The sequence below is a fragment of the Ylistrum balloti genome, unplaced genomic scaffold (assembly GCF_031769215.1).
Source record: "Ylistrum balloti isolate Yb309-2 unplaced genomic scaffold, AGI_CSIRO_Ybal_v1 Utg371132, whole genome shotgun sequence".
In the NCBI taxonomy this organism is placed as follows: Eukaryota; Metazoa; Mollusca; class Bivalvia; order Pectinida; family Pectinidae; genus Ylistrum; species Ylistrum balloti.
Genome location: NW_026782621.1, coordinates 556,168 through 566,377, shown reverse-complemented (window position 1 = coordinate 566,377; position 10,210 = coordinate 556,168).

The following is a 10,210-nucleotide window of genomic DNA, read 5'->3' as shown; positions in this document are numbered from 1 at the left end:
TAACGACATATGCTTTTAATGGATCACATAAAGATGAATTATTGGTTCAGAATAGAAATTGTTATTTGATTTTAACTATTAAAGTTAAAAATTGCTATTTTTGTATCCATAAAAGCAAGATTTAATAAATGTTTTATTTCAATAATCTCATATGTAATCTATATGAAAATGAATTATTTTGTTAACTGGATAATAAATTTGGAATTTTTCTGTCTACTGATTGTAATACACGTTGAAATATTTGCCTTTTTAAGTTTTCAGAACAATTTTTTTTATTTAGAATGGCAGCGTAACCTTGAAAAGTTTTTAAATCTAAAACTGAATTGAAACTTTATGTACCTTTTAAATTTCTGATTTCAGCAGTGGAGTGCGCTCCTCGAGAGAAACGTGGTATGTATTAAGAATTATAACACTGATCTATTTTTCCAAGATAACATTTATTGCTTGTGCTAAGTCTTCAAAACAAATCTTCAGTATGGAAACCATCTGTGTGCAACGCCGTCATATGACTTAGTAAAACACGTCCTTTTTTTCAAAAACATGATTTTTCATGATTTACTAAGAACAGATATCTGTATTTTTTTTCTTTATATATATTTGCAATCCGATGTGTCGCTGTGAAGGATATATATCATATACTATCTTCTAGTTTATCTTGGAAAAAATACATGACTGCACTGAATTAAGTTTTACATTTCAAGAAAAACGGTACAGTAATAGATTAATTTAATAAACAGGATGAACATATCGAGCCTGTTTCGTGAATATTGAATTTAATAAATGCTAATAAGTATTGCATTGGCAACTTGGGTAGGTACAAATGCTAAACCTGCATCTCTTGTAAGGATGCTACTTTGGATTGGCCTATATTGAAATGACATATATCTTCGGTAAAGCAGAAGATGCATACTCCTCCGGAACATATGGATCTATTATCCTTGATTCTTCACGAGTGTGCGTATAACTCTTTCTTCTATATATATTTTATGTATATTCTTTTGCCTTTCTGTCACCTTTTTTGTTGTTTTTATGTTTCAGGTGTAGTTTTCTGTGGCAGCTTCGCTCGCTGGGATAGCTACAAGGGTGAATGTGTGTGTAATAGAGGATGTGTAGGAACTCCATCAACTGGATGCCGTAAGTTTCTACACATAAAACCATCATTGAACTGAATTTAAGATATGAGAAGCAAATTTCAGACTGTGCAATGATTTAGAGTTTTTTGATATTGCAAAGCTTACGCAGAATTGCAAAATGTTTACGTTGAACTTGATTTACAGACCTGATGATGGTCCATATGTAGATCAGCACATTTTTTATAGTGGAATATATTTTCCTAAGCCTCTGGAATTAGGGAAAAGTTGTAAACCAATTTATTGCATCTATAAAGCTGATGTTTTCGTTTTCTTTATATTTTCACTGTAGTCATTATCTATAGCTTCAGGCGTCAGTCTGTTTATTCAACAGCATCTTCAAATGCAGATCGCTGGTTTAAAGACCACAATTATGGTAATATTGTTATCGGCCTCAACTACCTTAAACAGAAATTGCTCTTATTTTCACAAATTACCGGTTTAAGATAAGAAAAAAAATATTCCTGAACCATCGAGTTTGTTGTATTGATTGATTGTTACTATGGTTTGCTCTTATTTGGTTCACATTTGAAAAAATATATTGGAGACAGGATTTGCTTTGAAGACGTTTATCAAATTAAAATAGAACCAGCTCCAGTACCAGAACCACAACCTGAAGAAAACAGTAGTGGCGAAGACAGCAGCGATAGCAGTGAAGACAGCAGCGATAGCAGTGAAGACAGTAACGATAGCAGTGGCAAAGACAGCAGCAACAGTAGTGGCAAAGACAGTAGCAATAGCAGTGGCAAAGACAGCAGCAACAGCAGTGGCAAGGGCAGCAGCAACAGTAGTGGCAAAGACAGTAGCAATAGCAGTGGCAAGGACAGCAGCAACAGTAGTGGCGAAGACAACAGCAACAGTAGTGGTAAAGACAGCAGCAATAGCAGTGGCAACGGCAGTAGCAACAGTAGTGGCGAAAACAGCAGCAATAGCAGTGGTAAAGGCAGTAGCAACAGTAGTGGCAAAAACAGCAGCAATAGCAGTGGCAACGACAGCAGCAACAGCAGTGGTGAAGACAGCAGCGACAACAATGGAGAAGGTATAGCATTTCGCGAACACAGACAGATGTATCCTCACTGTTTTCATTGTCCCTTTCTCGTTACAGCAATCGTATGACATCATGTCTATGTTGCAATGGCACTATAACATTACCGCGTACAAAAATACCAGCTAGGTTACATTTGTTAAAAATAATATCCATCTTTGTTTATTCATTTCCAATGTCATTTTATCGTATTTCTGTTTTCAAACGCTTAGCAAAAACATTTCATTATATTAGTTGCATCATTCTGTAAACCGGATTATTTTTTTCACGTTTTCATTATTTGCCGTTATAGAGACTCGACGAAGAAATTCTCATTGAAACGCTTTTGAATACCAAGCGTTAGGTTTATGGGTGTCCCCGTCAGCAACATTAAGCTGCCTGTTGCAATTTCCCGCCGAGTTACAACCTGAATATATTGTTTCTTAATCGAAAAATCCTTCAGACGTGACGGTTGCTATAATGGAATTTTAATGTACTTTCAGACATCAAATGTGGTGTTAGAGCCATACTTCAAGGAAAAATTTGTGTATGCCTTCCAGGATGCTGGGGAGACCCGTATATCAGATGTTATGGTATGTAGTCACAAAACCACAAAGAAAAACAAAGATCAATCAGTTTTTAATAAAATGATATACATATCACGCATCAATATTAAATTGTATATTACGTTTTGATATGCCAGTCAAGTGCTAATTACAGAAATAATAACGTTATAAGATGCTCGTGTATCAAACGAACTATATATAGAGCTGGACAATAATACAATTTGTAATGTTTTTATATTTTCAGACTAGCAGCAGAAGCCGAGAAACATCCCGAAAAAATGTCCAATTACATCGTATGTTATGTAACATGTTTGTTTACATAAATTATGATACAGCATCAATTAATCCAATTTGTGTTCTTTCTGAAATTCTAAGTACGAACAGACGAGAAGATTTAACTGAGAAGAGGCATTTTATATAAAAGCAATACGAATGCACCAAGAGGTAATACTATATTCTGGAAACTAGACTTCAAGTTCGTAATTATTTTTAAAAGATATAAAATTAGCTTTAAAACATTTCAGCGTGATTTCTTGGTTATTCATATGGAAGTCAATTAACCAGGCGCATAAACTTTATTATGCAGCAAAAATAATAAATTATCTTAGATTTATCACCTTTATTGGCCAGAACGGACATACGCATGAGAAGTAAGACCACTGAATCCATGCCTTTTCACAAATGGGAATCGAACGTCCTGGTGTATCACCTACCCAGCTAAAGTCAACTGGATTCCAAAGTATATTAAAGACTTGCACTCCTAAAATATTATCAAAATAATTGTTTTCAATAACATTGTCGCAGATAACAAACTAAGATAATTGTAAACAATGTATGTGTGAGTACATACTTATTCTGGCAAGGCTAACATGCAAAAATGGATTTCGATTTAATTGTAATTGGCATTTGTAAGCAAACGTTTTCGTTAAAAAGGGGGTTTTAAAGATACATGCACTTTCTAGTTGGCCATATGTTGCAGTACTTTGTTCCTTGGGCTTTCTCATCTGCTCGCTAAATCTTACATATGTGTTGCTTGATTCAACATTTCACACTGATGAGCTGGAAACTAGGATCTTTCAATTTCCTTGACCATTTTATGATTGGCAGAATACACATGGTAGAAACAAAGTGATCATTCATCAATTTAACAGTATTTTTCTATCATTCACATAAATGTAAACAAGGAGTAAAACTGTCTTAGACTGAGTATTGTATACAAAATTATAAAGAAATACCTAAATGTAAAAACAAAAACTTTTATTCAAATTAGCACAAGGAGATGGATAGGAGATTACACAAAGCACATAGCAAAACAGCGAGGATGATTATACCAGCTACTCCAGAAGAGTAACCGTCTCCTGCTTTGTCTGCAAAATCTGTCAAATATACCATTCAAACTGAATCAATATCACATTCTCAGTAATAAAAATCCGAAGTAGTGACATTGGAACGACTGTGTATACTTACGAGCATCGAAAACATAAAACTTATCGCGCAAGGATAAAATATACTTTGCAAATTCTGTGTAAGCTGTTCCACGATAAATTCAGCCTCATATGAAAACAAAAAAGTAAGCAACAGATGGTATTGTTCCCACAGGAAGACATTGTCAATCAGACACCCGATCATGTTTTATGATTTCACCTGCCTATATTTTTTCTTTGATTTGGACGTATTTTTCACGAAATACGTTTTGAGAAGTTCACAGCCATGTAGTTATACCGCCGTTTAAACGAAAGCTTTCATAACAGAGGATTGAAGGTGTTATTTTGAGTTAAGAATGGGATATGGTTTTGTACCGAGAGGAAAAATAAAATTTTAAAAAATGTTTAAAGTTCAGGAAGTTAAGGACCCTTAATTGATTGTCAAAAAGTTATTTACAAGAACCAAATCAATTTAATAATTACAACATAGAAAATATATTGTCGATATGAGGTTATCTTCTTTCTATTTGCTGTGATTTAATAGAGTAAAATGATACATAACTGTTTTAAAAGAATGCCAGATAAAGTTTGCTTGTCATCTTAAACCAAATTGCTTTTCTGGAGAAGTGTGCAGCTGACAGATTGAAGTTATATAACGTATAAATTAAGGCATAACAATTACCTTCTTGAAAGCTTTCATCTACCCGAAGAGGAACTTTCATAATGCATTGAGATGTAGGCTGCAATTTAGGAAACCTGTCAACATATGTACATACTTTCGGAAGCATGGAATTCTTCCTGACTATACCTGTGAAATATCTGCTGGTTTGACACTTCATTATGCGTGCTGGAGAGACAAATATGCAGTTAAGTTAAAACTATGTTAGATGACTTCCACATTCAAACATGTGCATCACTCAAAGTGTGGTGATGTTATTGCGATATGTTCTTTTTATGACCAAAACAATCACCAGTGACTGTGGTGTACCATATCAACTAATGTTTAATAGTTAGTAATGTTCAGAAAAGATAAGGCTATTGCCCTCAATCAAAGTCACCATTTCGGTTGATAAGAGAAACGTCTGAAGCGCTTCATGATCATTTATACTTGAAAGCAAGAGGCCCAAGGGTATAGAATGTCGCTAGTACTTGACTTAACTGTTGAAGAAGAAACGGTTACTAAGCCATCATAACTTTTCTGAATTTTAGATAGTGTATGTTGAATTTACTGAATGAAGCAGTACAGGGTAATTTTATATAAAAATATGTTTGATCTTTTTTCTGTCAACGGCTTATGATGCTAAGCTAAAATCTACCAAAAACAAGGTTTGGATCCTACCCTTTTTTACTTGAATTGACATAATAAAGTCATTATTCCTCCGTCGCACTGTACACTCCTAACCGCTTAATAATTGTTATAAAAATATAATTAAGTATAATTTCATTCATTTTTTTGCATACAAAACATTACTTTAACATGTTATAAACATCCCTTAAAGGTCTTCTTCTTTTACAAGATGTCATACCATAGGATTAATTTCATTGGTTAGCAGTGTCGCTCGTTATAAGTCATACCCATGATATTTCAATTTAACAAATTTTATATATAAACAATATATATAAAGCGATCAGATAACAGGCGAAGTCAGCATAAATCTAATCCATTGTGGTGATAGCTATTTAAGAAATTTCGAAAAAGGAAAATTTTCACACTCAAAGAACATCCATGCTCACATTACTCATTACTCCTTCATACCAATACATAGTATTGATATTAGCAACTATCAATATAATTAATAAATTAATGAAAATTTGATAAAAGATTTTGATGTATAAATAATATCAAATTAGAAAATTACTATAAGAACATTAGGTTAAGGTGCACAAATTCAACAAGTATATAAGCATCATGAATGTTTAATTTCTGCAATAATTTTTTTCCACGTTAGATAAAATAAAATCATTGATTTCAAGGGAGAATTTATATTTCAAGATGTCAGAAGTTGAACATTTAGATAGCCAGTTCTAGTATCGATATTATGGGTTGACTTTCTTGAAGTGAAATAATTCGGACAGAAGAAAAAGAAGTGTTCTGAATTTTCAGAGGGATGGCCACCAGAACAGGTCGAGTTGGAAGAGAAAAGATCAATTAATTTATCAAAATCTAAATCATTTGAATTATTTTTAAGTTGGCAAAGGACAATATTTCATTTTCTAGGACTACAGTGCAGGAAATTAGGAGATACATTTGTAACATGGATTCTATCATTATTCAATATAGATTTGAAAATATTTAATGATGGTGCTAACGATAATTCTTGGTTAAGAGAGTTCCATATTCTCATGACATCTGGAAAAAGATATTACCAAACAAATTAGTTCTAAAACGAGGAATGTTACATAATCTGTGTTGTCTAAGATTACGACCTGTAACACCATAATTGATATAGGGTTCAATAATTTTATGCAAGTGATCACGTGTAATATAATTTAGAACTTTATGCATTAGGACAAGTTGATGATGGCTTGAGGATAGTAGTGCAAAACTTGTTTCAATATATCATTTCTGATGTGATGATCAACCTCTTAACCCAGTGATTATCTTCATTGAATCAATTTGAACAGATTCTAATAATTTAGCTTCACCAATAGTACAATTACTCCAAGCAACATCTGCACATTCAAGAAGCGATCTGACAAAGGAACAATAAAGAGTAATTAATATGATATCATAATTCAAACTAAAATCGATGGAACAATGCAAGGTTGGAATATAGAGAATATTTACAAGAGTAAATAGTGTAATATAATATATTCCGGAATAGTAGTCGTCGTCTTTTTATAACCGCATTGGCCATGTAAATATTGGTCAAACGCTATCAAATGAGAGCCAGGAACACCGAACCCAGCAGGCATACTAACGTAACGAACATTGAACTTCATATCGCACAAAGACAAAGACTTATTACATATTGGCCTGGATTTATATCGCGGTAATCGTGATACTACAACAGTAAATCTAGATTTATCATCATCTAAAAACAATATTTTATTATAATTCAAATTGATGTCCAAACTGAAACAGATATCTATAACCTTATTGTGAAATAAATGTCAGCTTTCAGCGCAGTATATAAAATCTGTAAGTTATCAGCAATTCGGGTAAAAAATGAGAAGGTAAATGATAACATCCTGGCTAGAACATTTTGTTTTTATCATCTGGATCATACATTACACAAACTGATGTGAATTTATAGTGTGTGAAAAATGTTGATACTCCAATCAATAGTATTTGATAGCTATGTAACAAAACAATGATATGTTAATGATAATCATTATGTACAAACACCGACACATCAGGGACAGTCGTTATGTACAAATGACACATCGGGGACAATCATTATATACAAACAACGACACGTATGTGACAATTAATGTGGACAAGTAATGACGCATCAGGGACAATCATTATTTACAAACAACGAGCAATATGGAACAATTATTATGTACAAGCAACGACACATATGGGACAATTAATATGGACACGCAATGATACATCAGGGACAATCATTATGTACACATAATGACACATCAGTGACAATCATTACGTACAAAAATATGACACAACAAAGACAACCATTATGTTCAAATAATAACACATCAGAAAAATCAGTATGTCATTTTGGCATTTTTTTTTCTGCCATGACTATAATCTAATGACATTGTCGTAAACCATATAAACTGCCGGTATTTATTCTCCATTGATAGTTGAGTCTTTATAAAGTAGATTCTTCTTGTGTCTTTTTTCTGTCGATATACTATTGTGGTTAGAAGGGATTACTAACTGAGCTAGGTGACCGCTGTTTCAGCTTTCCAGAAACATAGGACTAATCAGGATTCACAACTCTGTGGCATTGAATTGTATATTGTACTTGTTAAGCTTGTAATTCCATACAGAGTAATAATGTACCAGTCGATGTATGCATTATTGTTAGATGTGGTTGATCTTTAATCGGATAATGACCTTACTGTACGGACGGAGTATGTTACATCAAACAATACTGCCTCCTTCACAAACGCTTCGATAGTTCCAATCAAGAATCATCTGATAGTGTTTGTCACATTTGGAAATGAAACAGAGCGAACCAAAAATGTGTAAATAAGTTTATAAAAGTGAAACAATTCATATAAGACCATTGTAGTTCCTCGGAAAGAAAGATATCGTGTTTTAGATTACCGTTCTACGTATCTAATCAATTCAGATCGGGGAGCCGAACGTCTGTAATGACAAGACTCTGTTACATTCGATCTATTGCAGCGCCTTCTAGCCCGTCAAAGTCGAAATTGGTACGGTGAAAAATTACGTAGAAATCCAATATAAAGCAAAATGAAACAGAAAAGAAATGTAACCGGCCTCTTATAAATGTAGGTGTTTAACGTTTCGAAATGGAAAGCAGACAGTGATAGGAAAATGCATTTGGAGACAGAAATAAAAAGTTTGGTCCATTTGTCTAGGATTCGTGAATATCGTTACGATTCTCTGTAAGACTGATTGATACAAATGTTAAAGAAATTCTGCGAAATATTTTCGATACAAAAAGGTCTAGTTCAGTAACCAGTTTACATTTAACATGGCAGATTGGAAATTGAGACAAGAAAGGATTTCCACGTATATGTACCAAACATTGCTATCAACAAGTTGACTTTCACTCTTATTAAACACTGTAGATTTTTACTATGTTATGGTAATACACAAAAAACCTGTTATACAGAGATTTAGAGGCAGATAAATGTAGATAAAAGCCTAGTTAATTCACCGACAAGTAAAAGCTAACATAGTGTATCCATTGTTTTACTATTACTTTGATGGGAGTTCAATTTCCCTTCATCATATTGTCATCCACGATACTAGTCCATACTTATTAAAGTCATTGGCATTTGTTGTTTAGACATTTTTTTGAACATCTTCTGTTATATATTCTCGCCAGCGTATCAGTCATGTGGTGCAAACTTATAGTACAATGCAATTAGATTGCCGGAACTGCTAGCGGCCGGTATTCATAGAAATTACGTGGTTAGTCATAGATGTGTTATTCCTGAAAGGTATTTGATTGTGTCATGTGTAACGTTTGTTCATAAAAACAGGTTTTTTTCCTTTTCGTATCGGATCAGTTACAGTGTCCGAAACGTTTGGTGGTATTCGAATGAACATTTATTACCGGAAACACACGGTTTACGGTAAAGTATCAACCATTCACATAGATACACGTTCCATTATTTTCATAGGATATCGTTCAATGGCATTTTGGTTATCATAATTTTTTATTTTCGCTTGGCAGTAATGAAAATCTTTATAAACGTAATCATTCCAGTTTGGAAAAGAGTTAATCAATTGATCAAAACAACGGACTAGATATGTTCCTTTCAACGACAGAAATCACCTATTTATATATCATTGAGTATTAACAAGATTACAATTTATAGCACCAACATTCTGATTTCTGCACCATGGTTTAATCGTGTAACAAAGGAGTGGGTCATGAGATATAAAAATTCATCGATTTCCACAGGTTTATAGTCAAACACGACTCTCCCTTCCAAACCTCAAACTACTTTAAACCCTTGCTGGAATAGTGCATGGTTAAACATAAAAAAATATACATCTCACTTGTCTACACTGTGGGGACACATCGGATTCAGATTCGCACTTTCACAGCCGCTTACTGACGCCATGAGATAACGACCTGACATGTCATTCCCCGTATTGAAGCCAACTTGTAATGAAAACAGACTACCACGTGTTCAATCTGCAGTACATCATACTGGAGACACATACTGGAGATACTCGCTCGATCGCTCCAATCCTCATCAACGACGCTATAGAACTCCCATTCACTCCGTTTCTGATACTCTGCTTGCCATGTTGTCATTATTGTACAGCCACGAAACGTTGATGTTCGTACTCTCCACGATAGTACAATGATAAAATACCTAGTATTCAATTTGCATTGTTGACAGCCAGACACTATACCATAACAATAGGGTACTCGATTTTCAGATTGATGC